Genomic DNA, 22449 nt, shown 5'->3' with positions numbered 1-22449 from the left:
TTAGAATCATGAGCAAAACCTGTGAAGAGTAACAGTTAAAAAAATATATATATTTTATATATTTATTTGATTCCCCTAATTCAATGATTCTGCAAAAATCATTTTTAAAGCAAGCTTTGAACTTTCTATATAAATAAATAAATAAATTAGAAATAAAAATGAGCAATAGAAATTGTTCTCAAACATTATAACAAACTTAGGAGAGCTAACTAACCTAACCCTCCCATTGGAAGGGTGGTTTCTGTGGGGGGTTGAAACATGTTGCCTGAAGTGCCAAACCGTTTTCAGTCCAGTTTCAACCACGTACTAGTGACTGTGTCACGTATTTCATTTTGATTGTTATCAAATACGCGTAATTTTATTTTATTAATCTATTTTATTTTTATAAATAAGGTCAGTGTTTCGGTGTTATTTAGAATATTTTCGTGTACTTATAGTGAATAATTATATCTCTAAAATAATAATAATTTAAAATAAACTATTTAAAAAAAAGATGGAAATTTTAACAAAATAAAGGTACAAAATTTATTTAATTTATATTTTTTGTAAAGTATTTTTTTTTATAAAATAAGAGAAATAGAGTTTTATACTTTTTTCATAATAAAGCTGAAGTATTCCCACGCACATGGCTAGTTCACAAAATGTAGTATTACAGAGAATTATTGGTTTGCTCCAGATATGTCATATTTCATATTCATAGGCTTTTTGCTGAGTTGGTTTAGTCTTTGAAGAATTAATTCTTTCAGCTCGCGTCATACTACATCTCCATCCAGTGGAGTTCAGATTAAATATGTATAACAGATTATTCTCGGCTGTGTTTTATTTATTTATTTTTTTCCTTGCTTTATTTTTATTTATTTTTTTTAAACTTTTATTTCTGCATGCTCCATACAATGTATAATACATGCTGGTATATAACATTTAACATCAATAATCAAATAAAAATTTAGAGTAGAATAGTAATACAGTCGACTCTCGATAAATCGAAATCCAAGGGACTACAAGAAAAATTCGAATTATCGAAACATCGAATTATCAATAAGGGAAAAACAATTCGAATTATTAAGAGTTTTTATTATGTATATATGTATGTACATACGTATATTGAAAATACGTATGAGCTTACCTAAGTTTTATACATATATAGCCTCAAGTAAAAAAGTAAAAATAATGAAAACGACAAAAAAGAACAGAAAAATTACATATGTATTAACATTTCAATAAATAATAATATACATATGTACCTAATTAAAAAAATGAAAAACAGTTTTTTGTTTCAATGTGGCTTGACTTAGTCAAGTGACTTAGAGTTGTAGAAAGCGTTGATGGTGGAATATTTAAAGTTTTGGCGACATCTTTTTCTTTTCGAACCTCTTTCCACGGCCGCGATAATTTTTTCTTTTTGTCGGACACAGTAAGGGAGACGTACTTCCCCATCGTGACAAACTAAGAAAGAGAATTGTAAAGTTAAACTGGGCTGAAAGGAGAGGGAAACATTACGCAGGAAATGAACAATAAGCGGAAAATGGGAAGTAAACATTACTAGGGAAAATTCGAATTATAAAGAGGGGAAGCGGCCTCGTTCGAATTATAGAGCGTTCTCACTCACTGTTGATAAGAAAAGGATTTCGAGTTATCGAGCGCACTGCATTTTTTCTATTTACCGAAGTTAACAGTTGTAGAGTTCGAATTATCGAGAGTCGACTGTAGTTGATAATACTAACAAAATAATAATATTAAATTAAATGATAATAATCCTTACACTAGTGATAATATTAAAATCATAATATATCAAAATAGATAGAAAGTTAAATAATAAAATTAGAAAACTTCACTTAAAATAATCAAACGATAAAAGTAGCTAAATTAAATTGAAATAATAAAAAATATATAGAAACTTGAAACAATTACATAGCTCTTATTATTATTTACATTTCTACAGGGAAAGGATCAGTCCGTTACCTAAAAATCTGATGAACCAAACAATTCTCATAAAGAGGATTTTTTTTTGCTTTGTTTTACAAAGTTCTTGTCAAGTATTGCATTCAGCCTACGATTCGAGCCTCGTCACCCCGCCGCTAGATGGCATGGGTATTCAGTTTGAGTAGTGGCCATCACCCTTTAAGGAAATATATAACCGAGCAGCAGGTTACCATGCTATGTGTTCGAGTTTACAATCTAGAACTGAAGTGCTGTGTACCTTTTATATTGTTATCTTGTATACTTAAAGTGTGTTTAATAAATCGTTACTTTAATGTTTCGTGTCCATTGTTCACACTGAGCATCAGCCCTTAGCCTACGCTTTCATTTATCAGTTCTGGTACATTCTGGTATTAGAGTAGGCTTGAGAATGCTAATGTTGGTATACTAGAGATACCCTTTTTGATATGCTAGCTTATAAGTTGCCACTAATTACCTAAACACAATTCATGCACTTCAGCCTACCACCATAGCCTCTTGTTTGTCCTAGGTGTACACCCGTATGGTGGCTAAAACCCAGAAATCTGGATAGTCAACTGTATTAAAATTTCTGCTTATCAAATGAGTTTTAGAGATTTGACTAATTAGTCAAAGTAATTTTAGAGTTAATTTCAAAAACAAATATTTTTTTGTTTTTTTTAACTTCTTTTTCGCTCTTAATAGATCAGGCAAATTTATAACTAATTGTTTCTTCCCTGCTTTCTATTTTTTACCTAAAAAAAAAAGTCATTTTGATGATGACATAATGACAAAATTATTTATCTCATTTGAAAATGGCCATATCGCCATATGGAATACAAAAAAAAAAAAAAAATAAAGTTGTATTAAAAAAAAAATAGCAACAAAAATTAAAGGGATTCGATTCGAATCCAGCAGCTGACCCTTAGATTTTCTCTTTCTAGGAGCTTCTTACAGCTCGCTATCCGGTGATGGATAGTCAGCAACGAGAGAATACCCCATCCGGAGTGCATTGAAAAAAGCTCTGGACGCCAATAATGCCTTTAAAACAAAAAAATATATATATTTTGTATAGAGGGTGATCCATTTAAAACGCACCAATCGCTAATAACTTTTTAGGAAAGCGGAATTCCGAAAAAAAACCCCACGAAGTAAACTATATGTTTTTTGGGGGTCTAGTTTTCAAATTTTCCACCCCTGATGCTGTATCTTCATTTTTTGCGGAGTTACGGGCAAAAACCTGATTGGGGTATCATAAGAACCACTGGTATTGACCATGATTATGCAAACTACATAAAAAACTGTAAAAAATGACGTTGGCCCCGTTTCGATATCCCTAATATTAATGGAGATATTTAAGATCAAAGTTACAATTTTTTCTATTCGCGAACGGTTTTCGATATTAATTTTCCACCAGAAATACACGTTTTGGGAGGTCCTCTGACTGCGAAAAATGTTTTTTTGTGACTCAAATAACAAAAAGAATAATAATTGAAGATTTTAAAGAATACGAGTATACTACACTACAGTTCGAATCCCTTTTATGCAGTAATTCATAATACTTAATACATTATAATACTTTTTTTTTTTTAATAAAAAGTAGTCATACGCGGGATTCGAACTTGGGGATCTCCCACTTACAAAGCCACGCTCTTGACCACTGGACCGACACCCGCCCATCCATGGCAAGATATTCTAACCATGATCATAGGTCAAGAAGTCTTGCATACTGGGTGGATTCAAGTGATGTGATGATTGCTTTTATTTGATGATAAAACAAATTTATCCTGATTCACCCACAACCATTACATTACACTACATTCTTTTAAAATCTTCAATTATTATTATTTTTGTTCTTTGCGTCACAAATAACATTTTTTGCAGTCAGAGGACCTCCCCAAAACGTGTATTTCTGGTGGAAAATTAATATTGAAAACCGATCATGAATAAGATAAAATTGTAACTTTGATCTTAAATATCTCTTCCAAATATTAGGGATATTGAAACGGGGTCAACGTCATTTTTCACAGTTTTTTATGTAGTTTCCATAATCATTGTCAAAACCAGTGGTTCTTATAAAACTCCGATCAGGTTTTTGCTCATAACTCCGCCAAAAATGAAGATACAGCATCGGGGATGGAAAATTTGAAAACTAGACCCCAAAAATCATATAGTTTACTTCGTGGGTTGTTTCGAAATTCCGCTTCCCTAAAAAGTTATTAGCGATTGGTGCGTTTTAAATGGATCACCCTGTATAATAATAGCAAAAATTATCTCAGTTGGGGTTGTCACTAGGCCAAATCCGTTTAACTTCTTAATAGTAAGCAGAGGAGTTGTTGATATAAATACCCAGACTGTTATAGCATTATTACAAACATCTAAAGAAAACAAAAAATAATAGTGCAACAAATAGTAAAGTAAAGTAATCGCCTATTTTTTCAGGCGGGGCTTAACGTCCCTAATCAATTAGGTGTCGTGGACGGAGGCGAATAGCAAACGTACTTTACTATTTCTCATTTAACCATTAAATAAAATCAAAGGCCAAGACCGGGAATCGAACCCAGTACCACAATGCATATTAGCTTTGCAGGTCTCGCCTCTTAACCCGCTCGGCTACCGTGGCGCCCTTAATTACAATTATTTCTACAGTTAGTGCAAATAGTTACTGAGTGTATCTTACATATGTGATTTTTACAGTTACTGCAAAAAGTAGGATATTTCTGTACCTCGGAGGGAAAAGGCACCATGTCCATTTTTTCGATTTTCAGATTTTGGCATCATTTTACAAATTTTTTGTTGCTCTTTCTAGAGGTGTAAAGTACTATGTCCTATGTTTACTATTAACCGATTTATGTATTTTTAAAAAGCGCTATGATACTTCATTGCTTAAGGGTAAAAGGCACTACATGGACATAAATTTTTTCACAATGGAGATGAAAGTAAAATATTTTAAAATATGGGAGTTAAAGTGGCCATACCAACTATAATAATTATGGTGAGAAGTACAGGAAAGAGTATAACCGGAAAAGTGGAACAAAAAGTGAATTTGGAAAAATATCTTTATTTGGCTCCCCTGTAAAATTTACTTTTTGTGACATGGTGCCTTTTCCCTCCGAGGTACAGATTTATTGTCTCTTGTACCATTATATTGATGTCCTAAATGGACGGATACTTTGAAACGTTGGTATTCATTTGTACTTCGTAGTGCAACAAATAGAATAAAATACTAAATAACACATCAAAAGTAATGAGAAAACAATTAATCCTTGTATTCCCTAACTTGAATTGACTCGAAGGTTAAAATAAAGTGTTTTCTTTAACAAACCAGAAGAGTAACAGTGATTACAAAGTTAATCTAAATCAGAACAAATAAATTACTGTATTAACATTGTTAAAGATGTGTTTTTAAACAGGGTTTTTACATTAAATTGTAGATCGTTCATTTAAAGTTTAAATTTTGTAATTATCAACTCCTTGCCAAGAGGAAATTTAAATTAAATAAATTAAGTAAATAAAAGTTGAAAAGAATACATAAATGATAATTACATTGAATACGTTTCATTAAATTGTCATTATGTATTAAAACTTACATTAAGGTTAGTTAAGCAGGGAATTCTTTACTACATTCACAATTATATAAATTTAATTGCCTTATTAGTTTAGTAATTATATTGAATACAATAAGAAAACTAAAGTTTCCTGAATTGGGATTGCTAGCTGCACTTAAAATGTAAAAGGTAACTGAAATAGTCCCAATACCACCGGATAATTAATTATTCAGTAAATCTCAAAATAGACTTTACTCTCTCTGAAACATCTGAAAGGTTAAGTAAAGTATTCATCTCCCAACACTGGCCTAGGTTAGGCATCTTCATCATTTATACTCAGCCTTTCAGAGCGATAAAATCTTATATTTGACAGCCACCCACTTTATTCATAATTTGAAATAACACTCAGTGGAAGACAATTCCAGAGTTTTGATTTTGGCAATTTAAATGAAAATTATAAACCTGCGAGTTCCGTCATCATTGTAATGGAGATGTTTGTCTTCAACATATTTAGCTAGAACGAAAATCTGGCTGTGATTAGATCTATTCGCATAAACCTTTTCTTAAAACAATGTATCAGTCACGAAACTTCTTTTTTAATTTAGGATTTTTCTTACGTAGATTGCTTTAACATTCATAATCCACGTTATATAAAAGACTATTTAGCAGCTTATATAAATAGCTGAGAGATATAAAATTGGATATTTATACAACCCAATCGAAATCTTGAGATCGGTCTGTTGTTTGTAATAAAAATTGGTATAACTGACTAATTAGTAATTAAGAATTAGAGGAGAGGGGGTCACATTTGAACAGAATTTACATTTTCTGTTACAGAGTGCACAGAATCGTATTATTGAACCTTTTTATTTTGTTTTCTACAACTTTCAACTCTTCTTAACAGATATATATCAATAAACAGTTGGTACTTTACGTACATATCAATATTTTTTAAATTTAAAAATTTTGTGTCAAATGTTAATATCTGCCCCACTGGTGGGGTACCTTTAAACACAATATAAAATAGAAAGAAATGATATTACTTTACTCTGAATCTACCTTCTATCAGTTATTTCTCTCACTACTACATTACTTTCTCTTTTAAACCACTGAAATCAAATTAAAAAATCAAGAATGACTCAGTTCGGGGATGTTGTACCCGAAGTGTGATGGGTTTAGGAAGTTTGAACAGAATATTCGGTTTGTTGCGCTTCTTAATGTACGTTCGGACCACTTTCCCCTTCTCTGCGATTAAACAAAAAAAAAGTCACAAACTTGCAGGTCGGTAGGGCGGCACATTTTAACTGAGATGTTGAAATGTGCCCTCTCTTCTTCCATAAGAGAAAATATAATATCCAACACTTTTTGCAAGCAAATAGACTTTTGTAAATACTAGATTTAAAAATACGAATGCCAAATGGTAATATGGACTAACAATGACTTACACCTTGTCCACTACAATCTTCACAATACACTTCCAAAGATGCAACACAAATTTTACTTCCACCTTACAAAATATAACACTCCTCAATTCTGACTTTACAAACAATGAAAACGAAGGGAAACTCTGCCAATTATACAACAGGTCTACCACAACATTTGGAGAAAATTACCAATCATAAATGTTTTAAATATTTGGCGAGAAATTAAAACTGTTCAAATGTGCCCCCTTACCCCTATATACGAGGGGGTACCCAAAAAAAACCGGAATTATTTTTTAAAAGCTATTTATTTACAAATTTTTTACAGAACAACCTTATCCCCTTCAAAATACTCTCCATTACAACTAATACATTTGTCCCACCGGTGCTTCCACTGTTCGAAACATTTTTTGTAGTCATCTTTAGAAATGGCTGACAGCTCCTTCTTCGTTTTTTTCTTGACCTCTTCAATGTTGTCAAATCGGTGACCTTTCACGCCCTTTTTCATGCGTGGAAATAAGAAAAAGTCGCACGGAGCCAGGTCAGGCGAGTAAGGTGCGTGGGGCAGCGGAACCATGCCATTTTTAGCCAAAAACTGTGTAACAGAGATGGCTGTGTGTGCAGGTGCATTGTCGTGGTGGAAGAACCAGTCTCCTGTTTGCCACAAATCGGGTCTTTTTTGGCGAACACTATTGCGCAATCTTTTCAAAACTTCCAAATACAAGGTTTGATTGACGGTCTGACCTGGGGGGACAAACTCTGAATGGACTACGCCTTTGGCATCAAAAAAGCAAATCAGCATTGTTTTGATGTTTGACTTGACTTGACAACATTTTTTTGGTCGGGGTGAAGATGACGTCTTCCATTGGCTCGACTGTTGCTTTGTTTCTGGGTCATAACCATAGCACCATGACTCATCACCAGTAATGACCTTTGACAGAAAGTCTGGATCAGTTTCAAGCTGTTGTTTCAAAGCACGACATGTTTCAACTCGATGTTCTTTTTGATTGTCAGTCAGAACTCGAGGAACAAACTTGGCAGCAACCCTTTTCATCCCCAAATCTTCCGTTAAAATTCGCTGAACCGAGCTCCAAGATAACCCACTACTCTCTGACAGTTGATCAATTGTCTGTCGACGGTCTGTGAACACCAGCTCTCGAATTTTTTCAACATTTTCGTCGATTCGGGCAGTTGATGGACGTCCAGAACGAGGTTTGTCATCAATCGACATGTCGCCATTTTTAAACCGAGTAAACCACTCGTATACTTGAGTTTTTCCCATAGCGTCATCTTTGTAAGCTGTTTTCAACATTAAAACACTTTCAGCAGCATTTTTGCCGAGTAGAAAACAAAATTTCAGAGCTGCACGTTGTTCACTTAAACTTGCCATCATATAAAACGAAAAAAGAACAAAACAGCGCTGGTAAAAACAATCACTGCAGATGAACAGAACAAGCCAGGCAGACAACACAGGCAGGATTGAACTGGCAAGGAATTGCGCTATACACGTCTAGCGGCAGAAATACGTACTACATAAGCTCCATGCGCGGCAACGCAATTCCGGTTATTTTTGGGTACCCCCTCGTATATAAAAGGAAAGAATTACACGTATCAACTCGAATGCAGAGTGGTTTTTTGCTCCCATTAAAAAGCGAAGAGTTTTGAAACCGAATACTTAAATACTCGGATCTTTCACAAATGATTGCCTTTTCAGCTTTCTCTAATTATTCCTTTAATTACATTCGATGGCAGATCAGAGTAAAGAGTGACGTCGTAGAACGAGATCTTAAATCAATTTTTCTAAACTAAATCAAATCCTAAGCTCAGAGAAAAACCTTTTAACTTTTCATTTAAAAAAAAAAAGCAAACAAACAAAATGCAGAATAAATCTTGCTAAAAATTTGCATTTTGGTTAAATATTTGTTTTCAATAAAGGAGATATTGTTCTGAAATGGTTGTTTAGTTAAAATGATAGATTGACGCGATATACGGATCACACACAAAGATAGATTTGTAGATTCCTGCAAAACAAAAAAATGTTTCAATAGAACGGTACCTTCAGGAGTTCCATTCTATCAGATTTCACGGCCAAAATTTCTTTGATAACCTTTCTTAGTGGTTAAATCTGCCCGAAGATAATCCATTAAAATTCTTCTTCATCTTGTCGTCGTTTTATAGCAGTTTTCGGGATAGGAGAGATTGTGATAGGGGGTTTCACCATGAAGTTACATTTCATCAAAAAGATACGGTTTTTTTTTTACAAATATGATTCAAATAACTGGAGAATTAAGAAAATTTGTGAGTTAAAGATTCACACCAGAGTATAATTCCCGATTACATAAACTAAAGTATCCAGTTTTACAGCTTCCAAATAATAACCTTAGAAAAACTGATGAATCCTAAGGTTTCTTTGAAGATTTTGCATAATTAAAGCAATTAAATATTTATTTGTTTTAATGAAGAATAGCGTCCTCCAACGTATTGCGATATTGCACAATGTACCCATATTATATCCGGTTTGAAGCGTAGATTTTGATAAAACAGGCTCTCCATTTTTTTTTTTTTTTTTGTATATTTATTTAATTCAAAATAAAAGTAATATTAAATTTTAAAATTAAGCCCATTAGAAAAATATAAATTTTGTTTTATTATTATGATTAAAATAATCAATTTCTTGCTGCAAATCTCTTATAATTAATGAATTCATCCATTACGATAGAAGACGTAAGTTAGAAAATTTTAGGAAACATTCAGCGGTATTTAGTGAAAATGTAGTAACCTAACTTTACAATCCATAAATACGATTTAGCTGACTGTACGATATTACTGGATATTATATTTCAAATATCTAGAATCATTTTAACAGGAGTTACCGAGTGATCAATAAATAACTAGATGAATAAATAACTTTCGATAAAAGGCGAACGATGAAAGTTGACGATATAGTACTTCTACTTTGAATTCTGTTTAGAAAAAAAAAAAAAAAATCATATCACGTTACCTCTATAAATTTCTCAATTTTTTTTGTTTTTTTCTCGGTTTTTGTCAGTGAGTGATTGATGTTTTAGATAGGGAAGAAAATTTACTCCCAATTTCGTCACCAATTCTTCAGATTCAAACTCAAAGGCTGTTAGATTTATGTAAAACCTAGTAAAAGGTTACTACAGTATGTCTATTTCTAATGTCCAATATTTCTAAATAATTTACTTAGCTGTAGCATCAACAGTAGTAACATTAAACTTCCACATTAAACAGTAGTAAATTCTTTTAAACTTCCTTTCTCAGACTAGTCCTAAACCTCACATACAAAAATCTTGCCTCCATTCCGATCTCAGTTAATCCACTAAGTTTGTTGAGACGACATTGTCTTCGTGACCACCTTTTTCACCAAGCAATAAACTAATTTAACCAGTTAAGCGTGGAATTTAGTTAAAAAAAAAAATACCGCCACAGTGTGCGGAATTAAAATCAGACAATGACGTGTATACAACGTCGAACGCAGGGCAAAACAACCAAAAGTTTACAATAGTCGTAATAGTCACTGCAATCTCTGGGGGCTTGAGATTACAGAGCATTCTGTGCTCATTCAAAAATCTTGCACCGCTTCACGCGTATGCATTGCTCTAGTTAACTAGGGGACGCAAGAGCTTTTACAAGTAAGATCAGTGCTTTGAATTCTGTGCAAAATGAAATAATGCTCGTACTGAGGTCTGAACCTCTATCTAAGAGGTAAAAACGGCATTGCACAAGGGTTGAGAGCTTCTATTTGTGTGCGTAATTCCCCAATCTCTAATGTGGAGACCAAACATGTACCAACCACTTATCATTTGGCTTGGCTCCCACCACAGTTCTATTGGTAAGATAAAGGAAACATCCCGCCAAATAATATTCTTATTGTATTTTATTAAAATTGTTAGTTTTTATAGTTAATACAATAGCAATTTTTTCACAACGAGTATACGAGGTGTGTTCAAAAAATAACGGGAATTTTTAAATTTCGCGGGTTTGGAGAGTCTGATTGTAAAATTTTTTTTTTTATTATGTTGGTACACATGCCCCTGAAGTACGATAAAATTTTCAGTAATATCCATTGTTTACTTCTTAAGTGGCAGCCGTTAAGGTTAGACGTGTTTTTCGAGCTTGGCGATTTTTGTTTGTTAAAAAAAATGGATCAAAGAATTTGTATTAAATTTTGCGTAAAAAATGAAATAAAGTGTGTGAAATGTTAATAAAGGCATATGGTGAGTCTGCTATGAGTAAAACAAGGATTTACGAGTGGTATAAGCGTTTCCAAGATGGCCGCGAAAACGTTGAAGATGACGAACGACCTGGACGTCCAAGCACATCAACAACCGATGAAAACGTGAAAAAAGTGAAAGAAATGGTTATGAACGATCGCCGAATCACAATCAGAGAAGTCGCTGATGATGTTGCCATATCAATTGGCTCATGCCATGAAATTTTTTCGGATGTTTTGGGTATGAAACGTGTGGCAGCAAAATTTGTTCCAAAATTGTTGAATTTCGAAAAAAAACAGCGGAGAATGGAAGTTGCTCAAGAGTCACTCAATGAAGTCGACAACGATGCGGATCTACTGAAACGTGTTATAACAGGTGAGGAAACATGGGTTTACGGATATGATGTCGAAACTAAGGCTCAATCGTCCCAGTGGAGGCATTCTGGATCGCCAAGACCGAAAAAGGCTCGACAAGTGCGGTCGAATGTGAAGGTTATGCTCACTGTGTTCTTCGATTTTAATGGCATAGTGCATCATGAATTCTTGCCACAAGGTCAAACAATCAATAAGGAGTACTACCTACAAGTTCAACGCCGTTTGCGTGAAGCAATCCGAAAAAAACGCCCGGATTTGTGGCAAAACAATTCATGAATTTTGCACCACGATAATGCACCTGCTCACACTTCATTGCTTGTTCGTGAATTTTTGACCAAAAACAAAACTTTAACGATGCCCCAGCCTCCATATTCGCCAGACATGGCTCCATGTGACTTTTTTCTATTTCCAAACATAAAGAGAACATTAAAAGGCCGTCGTTTTACAAGCATAGATGACATTAAAAGCGAATCGCTGAAAGAGCTGAAAGCTATCACAAAGATCGAGTTTCAGAAGTGTTTCGAGGATTGGAAAAAGCGCTGGCACAAGTGTATTGTATGCGAAGGGGACTACTTTGAAGGCGACAATATTAATGTAGATGAATAAATAAATATTTTTTTCAAAAAACGAAAATTCCCGTTACTTTTTGAACACACCTCGTACACCTCGAACGCACCGTAATAGAGATTTAGTTTGACGTGTATACAAGTCAAACACTCTTAACAGTTTAAGCGAGAGCGATGCCTGGGGTTCTTTTCTCTAGTGCATCCAGCAAAGTAGAGTACTAATGCATTTATTCGTTAAATTGCTTTGTAAATTGAAGGTAGAAAATGAATTTAAAAAAATAATATAAAATAATTTACATAATAGCATAAGGGATTCGCAATGAAAAATTGTTTTTAATTTAAGCTTAGTATCCCTCCAGGATTTGGTTAGAATTGAGTTGGAACATGAACTAGCTAAGGAAACTAAATAAAATAAAAGGTCGCATGCTTAAAAATTTACAGCTCCACTGGGATTTCTTCTCTAGGTGAAATGGAAATGGTCACTATTTTCTGCAAAATAATTTTATTTACATATTTTTACCTACTTATTCTTATGTTTACAAAAAAGTTACTACTAACTAGGATAAATTTCATAAGTTTGCTTGAATTAAGAAACAAAAAGCGTAATCAAAAGTAGTAACTTGCAAACAAATATTATTTAGATAAAAAAATAAAAAAAAATAAACCCTATTTCAAAAACCATAAAGAACAATCAGATCTTACCAAATCAATTGATGCATTTTGGTGTGGCACATTTATTTGGTATGAACATCACATCTACGCCGAATATTTAGTAATAATAATAATAATAATAATAATAATAATAATAATAAGGGAAGGGATTAGCTATGAGGTTAGCATACTGGACTCCCACGCGGAGGTCCCGGGTTCGAATCCAGCAGCTGACCCTTAGATTTTCTCTTCCTAGGAGCTTCTTACAGCTCACTGTCCGGTGATGGACAGTGTTGTCTGTAACGAGAGAACACTGTCCGGAGGCCAGCAGTGCACTGGAAAAAGCTCCGGGCGCTAATAACCTCAGCTGTTGATGCGCAAAAAAAAAAAAAAAAAAAAAATAATAATAATAATAATCTGGGAAGGGATTAGCTATGAGGTTAGCGTACTGGACTCCCACGCGGTGGTCCCGGGTTCGAATCCAGCTGCTGACCCTTAGATTTTCTCTTCCTTGGAGCTTCTTACAGCTAACTGTCCGGTGATGGGCAGTGTTGTCTGTAACGAGAGAACACTGTCCGGAGGCCAGCAGTGCACTGGAAAAAGCTCCGGGCGCTAATAACCTCAGCTGTTGATGCGCAAAAAAAAAAAAAAATAAAAAATAATAATAATAATAATCTGGGAAGGGATTAGCTATGAGGTTAGCGTACTGGACTCCCACGCGGTGGTCCCGGGTTCGAATCCAGCTGCTGACCCTTAGATTTTCTCTTCCTTGGAGCTTCTTACAGCTCACTGTCCGGTGATGGACAGTGTTGTCTGTAACGAGAGAACACTGTCCGGAGGCCGGCAGTGCACTGGAAAAAGCTCCGGGCGCTAATAACCTCAGCTGTTGATGCGCAAAAAAAAAAAAAAAAAAAAAATAATAATAATAATAATCTGGGAAGGGATTAGCTATGAGGTTAGCGTACTGGACTCCCACGCGGTGGTCCCGGGTTCGAATCCAGCAGCTGACCCTTAGATTTTCTCTTCCTAGGAGCTTCTTACAGCTCACTGTCCGGTGATGGACAGTGTTGTCTGTAACGAGAGAACACTGTCGGCAGTGCACTGAAAGAAGCTCCGGGCGCCAATAACCTTAGATGTTGGCGCGCCTTAAATCATTAAAAAAAAATAATAAAATAATAATAATAAATTTTATTGCTTTCAAGTTACCACCTTATCAAAGGGATGAGCTTACAAAACTGATAACAAAATAAACATAATCAAAAATATTAATTCGACAATGCATTAGTACTGGGTGCTTTAAAATCTTGTAAAATAGTGAAATTTACAGAAAAATACATATTGGTACAGGAAACCATATTAGACAATATTAATGGAAATCTTTAGCATCTTAGATAGAACGTAAATATAGATGTAGATAAATGAGAATAATTGTAATGATATTTTGAAGAAATGAATGTTAAGCCAGAGAATATTTCAGACACTAAAGTACAAAAGAGACAACAATAGTACATATTTAAAGCCCTACAATTAATATTGATCTTACTCTGTATCCCTCAATAGTATATTTACAAATATTGTTTGCTTTGATATCATCTAAGCACAATAATTCTGTAAATTGGACCAAGTTAGAAACCGGCTCCTCTTGAAAATGAAATAGTAAGAATTTATTTCTCAACATTTTACAGTTTTAAAAATTTGCAATTCCGTCCGTTAATAAATAATCGAACAGTTTTTTTCGAAGCTAGTCTAATATGAGAAACAATTCTGATTTTACTGATTTGAGGAATTGAATTCAGGTAAGTTTCTTAGCCACCTGTAGAACAAATTAAAAGTTGAATTTATAGTAAAATGTACGAGTATATCGTTTACCCCATATCGTTTAAAGTATTTTAGAAAAACAAATCTTACTGATAATGATTTATATACAATATTAAACGGTTGGAATTGAAATAATTTAAGTAATTATTTAAAAGTGGCCTTAAATTACAGAAAATTAATAATTAATGAATTTAATTATGATTAAAATATGTTTTATTTATTTATTTTTTTAAAATCTTTTATTGCAATTTACCACTGCAATAGTTGTTGCAACAAGCAAATACGGTGAAAGGGAAAAGAAATAACGGGAAATCATGATTGGAGAAGGCACCCAGTGGTGCCACTCCAGTAACGTGCTTAAGATAAGAGAAGATCACGAGGCCATCTTCTCTTCAATCTCCTTAGAGGATTACCTGGTAATGTGGAGGAAGATAGGTGATCTATGAGAGGGTTAGGATGAGCTGCTGTAGAGGAATGAAATTTGAAGAAACGAGTGTTAGCAAGATCTGTAATGAAAGGAATTTTGAGGTCATTATGGATAGTGAGGTTAGATACATAGAACGGAGCGTTAAGAAGTTTTCGAAGTATTTTTGACTGTAATGTCTGGAGGCGTAGTGAGTTGGAACGCTTAGTCGATCCCCATACTTCGATGCCGTATGACCAAATGGGTCGCAGTAACATTAGATATAAGAGTCTTTTGTTATGTAGGTTAAGTTTCGAACGTTTGTCAAGTAGTCTGGCGAGAAGTTTGTAGCGTTGGTTAGTTTCTTGTCTTTTCAGTCTAGTATGGGGGATTCCATGTCAACCGTTTGTCTAGGTGCAGTCCAAGGTAGCGTACTTTGTCCACAGCTGGTATAGGAGTTTCGTTCAAGATGACAGGAGGTAGGATTTTCCGTCTGAGAGTAAATACTATAAACTTAGACTTCGTAACGTTGGTTTTGATTCTCCATTTGAAAAGCCAGTCCTGTAAGTGGTTGATGTGTGTTTGTAGAGTTCGTGTAGCGATAAGAGGATCGGAATGTGGAGATAAGATAGCAGTATCGTCAGCAAAGGTGGAGAGGCTGGTATTTGGATGTTGAGGTATGTCTGCTGTATACAAGGAGTAAAGAATAGGACCTAGGACACTGCCCTGAGGATTAAAATATGTTTTATTTTTTTGCAACATTATTCATTTAATTTCATTTATTCATTTATATTACTCACTGGTGGATTATTTTATTTTTATTTTTTCCAAAAACGTGTTGTATTTCGAAAGGAATGAATTACTGTATATAAACGAATCTCAACTTTGGGGACGGTGTACCCTCCATGCAGTTGAGTGTTATTATTTAACGCATTCTGCAATGCAATTGTGTTTAAAGCTGGAATTAAATAAACATTATTATTATTATTAAGTATATCTTTGCTCAACAAGTGGTTCTATGCCGAATAGAAAGAATTATAATTTTTTGAGATTATATGTGGAAAAGATAACAAGTTCGCTGTCCGATGAAGGACGCTGTTGTTAGTCACGACAGAACATTGCCGAGAGGCTGGCTACGTACACAAAAAAAAGGACCTGGGTACAATGACTTCAGATGTTATGATTATGCATTATACTCCAAATGTCTTTATAAACTATAATCACATTACACTCGAATAAATTAATGCCATAAATTGTAACTTAAACTCATTAATAAAATACTATAGAGTATGTGTCTAAAGAATGCTACAAGACAAAGCTCGCAAAGTTAGGATTTATTGCGGTACTGAATACCCTTGTTAGTCGTTAATCATAGTAATTCATAGTAAAATATGTTAGGTATTGTAGTTACAATCAAATTTGATAGTTGGACGTAAAGTTCGCCTTAATAAGTAGCCATTATTATTTTTCTTTTGCATTCTCTTTCTGTAATCGTGCAGTTTTTTGAGATTCCAATCAGAAAAAGTTTTGTTTGAGGTTTCCCTGAACATGAATAAGTGGTTCATAGAAATTGGTCTGTCTGGTTGTTTGAATCTTATTTCTTTTTTTGTGTGGAGCATCTGTATTCTCCGTAATTCCTAAAATAAAAAAAAATCACAAAGTTGAAATTTCGTTTTCGTTTCACCAGATTATTGCATCAATTTAAGAATTACTTTAATAAATGGATTTACCAGTTAAGCGTGGAATTTAGTTGTTAAAACCCCCCACATTGTGCGGAATTAAAAGACAATGACGTGGTATACACGTCGTACGCAGGGAAAAACAGCCAAAAGTTTACAACGTCCTTAATAGCCACTGCAAGCACTTTTTCTGCAATCACTAGGGCTCACAGATTACAGAGCAGTCTGTGCTCATTCAAAATCTTGCACCGCTTCACGTATGCATTGTTCTAGTTAACTAGGGACGCAAAAGAGCTTTTACAAGGAAGAAAAGAGCTTTGAATTCTGTGCAAAATGAAATCATGCTCGTACTGAGATCTGAATCTCTATCTAAAAGGTAAAAACAGGCATTGCACAAGGGTTGAGAGCTTCTATTTGTGTGCGTAATTCCAATCTCTAATGGGGAGACCAAACATGTACCAACCACTTATCATTTGGCTTGGCTCCCACCGCAGTTCTATTGGTAAGATAAAGGAAACATCCCACCAAATAATATTCTTATTGTATTTTATTAAAATTTCGAGTTTTTATAGTTAATGGCAATGTCATATTTTTCACGAGTATAAACGTCGAACGCACCGTAATAAAGATTTGTTTTGACGTGTATACACGTCAAACACGCTTAACAGGTTAAAACGATTCTGTTTAAACTTAATGTGCTAATTGTAATTAATAGAATTGCTTTAATAATAATAATAATATAATTATCTGTTATCCTAGTAAAATTAGTTTTAGGGCAGGTCTGGGGAAGTGTTAAGGGTAGAATTTGCCGTAAAGATTACAGTAAAAAGGTTTAATGTTAGTAAGAATAGACTATAAAAATATCGAGAGGTTGGTGAAATCTTGTGCTGGACGATATTTTTTAATACCTTAATAAGACTATAAATGAATTTTACCTGTTTAGGTTTACGGTGCTTCTGGCTTCCATGTTGTTGGCTTTGAATTTTTATATTAAGTATACAAAATTATTAGTAAAATATTTTAGCCATCTATTACTTTCCAAGATAACCTGATTTAATAAACTTCTGAAAATAAATATGTACATAAATAACTTTTCAGCGCAGGCCGTACTATAAAATTCAAAATTAGAATAAATTATCAACCTCTGACTTATCCAAAGCTGGAATACAAACATTTTCTTAGAACCCAATGATACATTACCTAAAGATTAATTAAAATTAAATCAATCTTATTGTCGGGCAGTCATTACCTGAATTAAGCAGCTAGAGAAAATAACTAGTTAAAATGGTTGCCATATTTGAAGAAATGCTCTATTCACATAATGATAGATTATTAATGGAAATAATAAAGTAAAATGTAATATTATAATAAAAGTTAAGGCGTTTAACCAGTTAACAGTTTCGACCTTTTTTGAAAATGTGTCCTCTAAGTGCTTCGTACAAATTAAGCGATGACGAATATATTCGTCAAACCCAGAGTATGTTTGATGTGAAACTGGGTTGCAATGAAATAACTTATATATATTTTTTGTTTCGTTATTTATTTCATGTACATTTATTCATTTCATGAGCCATAAAGAAAGCTCCGCCTCTTGAATACAGGTAAATAGGGAACAAAAGGATCCTCATCCCATTTTTTATTACCAGGCGCCCCACTTACTGCATAGTCTAGCCCAGGGGTGGCCAACTTTTCTGTATATAAGATCTACTTTTTATCTTAAAAGTGTGTCGCGATCGACTTGTTGTCATAGGCGTAGTCTAAGGGGTGAAGAAGGGATGTGAAATGCATACTATGTTTATACACTGTGTTTCAGTATAAGGTGCATTTCAGCGAGGTATGGGTAGATAAGTAGAGTATATATTATTTTTTAAATCACTTATTAAGTTTTCGAGATACAGGCTCATGAAGAAAATAAATTTCTAGACCCAACTTTTGTTAGCAGCATTCCGTACATGCGGTACCTCTGAAAATTCTATTTTCCGACACTTTTTCAAGATAGATTTTTACTAACTTAAAATGCAATTTATTTTTTTCATCACCCGCAATGTTTAAGTGTCTGGCAAATTCCCAGAATGCATTAAACTATTGCTAGAAAGTTTTGTCTTCTATAATCGCTTCAAAGTCCATGGTACACGGAATTTTACACCAGACAATGCGAGCGAACGACGATCGACCAGAACTGGCCTCGTGATCGACTTGTTGGCCACGCTGGTCTAGCCTAACACCAATTTATGGATTCGTTATTGATTCCGTGATGACTAATAAAAGACAAGGATACATTTACGAAGACTAATTCATACTATATCTATCTATTACGAATATATTTTAGTTTTAACTAAAATTACAAAATTAACTGCCGATGGTCACTACTGAAAACGCGTGACGAATATACTCGTCAAAACTTACTTAACTGGTTAATTCATACTTTTTAACTATTTCAAAAAACTATCTCTTTAACGAAGGGTAATTCAAGTAACAGAGTTCAATATTATCAGAGAATATCTTCAAAATGCTATGATATTAAGGGAATCAAGATTGGAATTAACTTAATGAATATTTATCGGGTGGAACTCGAGAGTGTTAGTTTTAATAATTAATATTCCGAGGAAGTAGAAATTAAACGCAGTGACCCTCAAGGCTCCGTTACACCACATAATTAAGGTGTTAACTAGTTTGGTAATTAAATAATTAGTACAGAACTTTCGACAATAATTGCCCCTAACAGAAATATTGGTTTTATTTCTTAATCAATATTATGATGAACAGACACAACCTGTGAAGCCAAGTTGTACATTAGGACCAATGGATTAATCTGTTGATTGCCACAATTAGGGGGCAAAAGCAACATTGGCGATGATCTTCAGGTACCGTATTCAGGGTGAACCGGTAAGTATTGTCCGTAGGCCTACTGTGTGTAGTACATCTAAAGTGGAGTTCAATGACGTATTGGCCAACTTCATATTTTCCATTGTTCTTGAGTGACGTCACTTTAATTTTTTTTTCCAAAATCATTACCTTTTTCCAATAAAAATGTTATTACTCAGAAAGTTTTAGTCCGAATTTGATCTGATAACACGGTTAGAAAAACAGATAAATTTTCTAAAAATCGATACCATTTTGAAGCATAAGTTATTCTCCAAACAGCCTAAATCTTCCTCCGAATACTTGAAAAATAAAAGTAATCGAAATTTTTAAGAAAACTCATTAGGCCCTTATGTGATCATTAATAGTACTGGCACTTTTTATAAAAGTTTCCTTGTCTAATGGGCTTTCTAACGGTATATCATTTTCCAGGATTCCTTTTATCTTCAGACGAGAAATTACGTCTGTTTTACAAGAAAACGTGTTCACGAGCACTCAACAGTGTTAGTTTATCAAGTTGTTTCATTCATTGAAAACTCTTTTAGATGGACCAGTAATCAATTTTTAAAGTAGATTGTCTTAAAATAAGGAAGTTAAAGGTTACAAATTGCACTTTAAACATTTACTTCTGATCTCACTGAAATATTTGAGAAAATGATTGGAAATATTTATGAACAAAAATTCATATGTACTTACTCCAAATTACAATTTCATGCACAACTACCTGTTGAAAAAGAAAAGAATGTGAATAAACCTTAACCTTTTTTTTGAACGGAAGGTACTCCGTAGAATCTATGGTCCTACATGCGATGGACCGAATTGGAGAAGTAGAAAAAAAATCAGGGATTGTACACTTTGTTCAAGGATCCTGATATAGTAAAAGTAATAAAGCTTGGTAGACTGCTGCGATGGGCAGGACACGTAGCTAGGATGAGCGAAGATGAGATTCCTAAGAAGGATCCAGAAGGAGAAGGCAGACCAAAGCAGCGCTGGGAGGATGGTGCGGCGAGGGATGCTGTATCTGTGTTAGGATTCCGAAACTGGAGGGCGGCTGCGCAGGAAAGAGATGCCTGGTGGGCACGTCTTGAGGAGGCCAAGACTCTACATGAGTTGTAGCGCCATGTAAGAAGAAGAAGAAGAAGAAGAAGAAGAAGAAGAGGTGTTTCCTATAGAAAACTCCTGGCAAAGAAAGGAACAAAGAGTATACACTGAAGGCAGGAACTAGTAAGTTAGGCGGGAGTGAAAGATACTTTCCAAAAATGGCAAACTACAGGGACTGGCGGCAGTCGAGAGGATGGTAAGCAAGTGAGGTTATTGGCAAGAAGGCGATCCAGTGAGGTCTATATATATCTTACTCAGTGGACATGGGTATTTTAAGTTGTAAATTCATCGTACGGGAGAGGAGATTTCGCAAAATTGCTTGAACTGCTCGGGTGTACTGTGGACAACAAGATCACACATTTATTTATGCCGGCGCGCTGTTTTGTCTCCAGAGATGGAGTGTGTTATGTCTGGACACTATCATCAAAAAGATAATAAATAGGTTCCCTAGAACAGTGTGCCATATTACTCCGAGGGAATTCCTCCGGGTAAAGAAGGACAACTTGGAACAGACGAGAGGAAGATGAATGATTAACGAGAGAACACAGTAAGGGTTCTGGTCTGATGAACTAATGTGATAAACGGTTCCAGGGTCGTGTTCCGCAGATGAGAGAAAAAAATAAATAATAAATATTTTCTGTTTCCGTACTTTTTAATTGTTGTAATTCAATAAACTTCCCGCTTTTTACCATCCTCACAATTCCGTTTTTACATGTGTACTTTATTACATTTTGGACTGTCCACGTTTAGAAAGTTAATTATTTATGTATCCAAGTTAACTAAAATACTTTAAAACTTTTCGGTCTTTAATATAAGTCTACCAGCATTGATTCACTGTACATACTAGATAACCTCAATATGTGGTCGTTATTATAATTATTATTTATACCATTGACCATTCTTTAAAGGTAATGCACTTTTACATCTATCTTTACATCTCTTTTTATGAATTTAACTTAGATTACCTTTTTTGTTTATAGCGTTCTTGAGCAGCTCTATTTATTGTTATTGTTTGTAAAGTTTCTCTATTTTTCAGCTAATTATTGTTTTTGTTTTTCTCAATAACGAGATGTTACTTTTTTTTTCTTTAATCATCAATGTACTTTTATTGATTATTTAATTGAACAGTATCACGGGGTGTAGCTATTAAATAACGAGACTGAAGCTGCTACAGAAGAACTATGCATGTGCCAAATCCTAACGACCGACAGCTGTGCAGCGTAAAGCCTTCTCTTTTGATTGCAGCGTCTCATGTGTTTGTAGAGAAATCTGTCTGACCGGAACCGTCGTTTGTGTAAGAGAGGTGTTAGTTTCGTTTTGCCGAAAACATGACACTACACATGTAGTAGAGCAACGAATTGTCGTGAAATTTCACATGAAACTGGGTAAAACCGCTACTAAAACTTATCTTTTATTAAAAGAAGTTTATGGCGATGAATGTTTATCACGTGCGCTAGTTTTTGAGTGGTTCAAGCGTTTCCAAGATGGCCGAGATGACGTCGGAGATGATGACCGCCCAGTTCGCCCTTCCACGTCCAAAATGGATGAAAATATCGATTATAATTAATCAACATTATTACCGTGAGGTGCTTGCACAACTCCGTGAAAGAGTAAGGAAAAAATGACCCGATTTGTGGAAGAACAAGTCATGGGTTCTCCATCAAGACAACGCGCCAGCTCACACTGCATTGTCTGTCAAGACGTTTCTAGCCAAGTACAAGTTTTAGGCCATCCGCCTTATTCGCCTGACCTGGCCCCCATATGACTTTTATCTATTCCCTAAAGTCAAATCTGCATTAAAAGGAACACGATTTCCGTCCGTTGAAGCTGTGAAAGAAAAAGCGGCACGC

The 22449-nt window shown here is 34.4% G+C and overlaps 1 protein-coding gene across 2 annotated transcripts in view; it reads left to right on the top strand.

The window, feature by feature from the left end:
- The first annotated feature begins 295 nt into the window (after window positions 1-295).
- Window positions 296-22449, top strand: part of LOC141458864 (tachykinin-like peptides receptor 86C) — a 379610-nt gene continuing 357456 nt past the window's right edge. For both annotated transcript variants that reach the window (XM_074137418.1, XM_074137417.1), the window contains exon 1: window positions 296-516. The gene's annotated coding sequence lies outside the window, so the exon portion shown is untranslated. The remainder of the gene's footprint in view (window positions 517-22449) is intronic.

Source organism: Rhodnius prolixus, unplaced genomic scaffold (assembly GCF_049639745.1).
Source record: "Rhodnius prolixus isolate KJV_2025 unplaced genomic scaffold, Rpr scaffold_5, whole genome shotgun sequence".
NCBI lineage: Eukaryota > Metazoa > Arthropoda > Insecta > Hemiptera > Reduviidae > Rhodnius > Rhodnius prolixus.
This window is presented reverse-complemented; position numbering and strand designations above follow the sequence as displayed.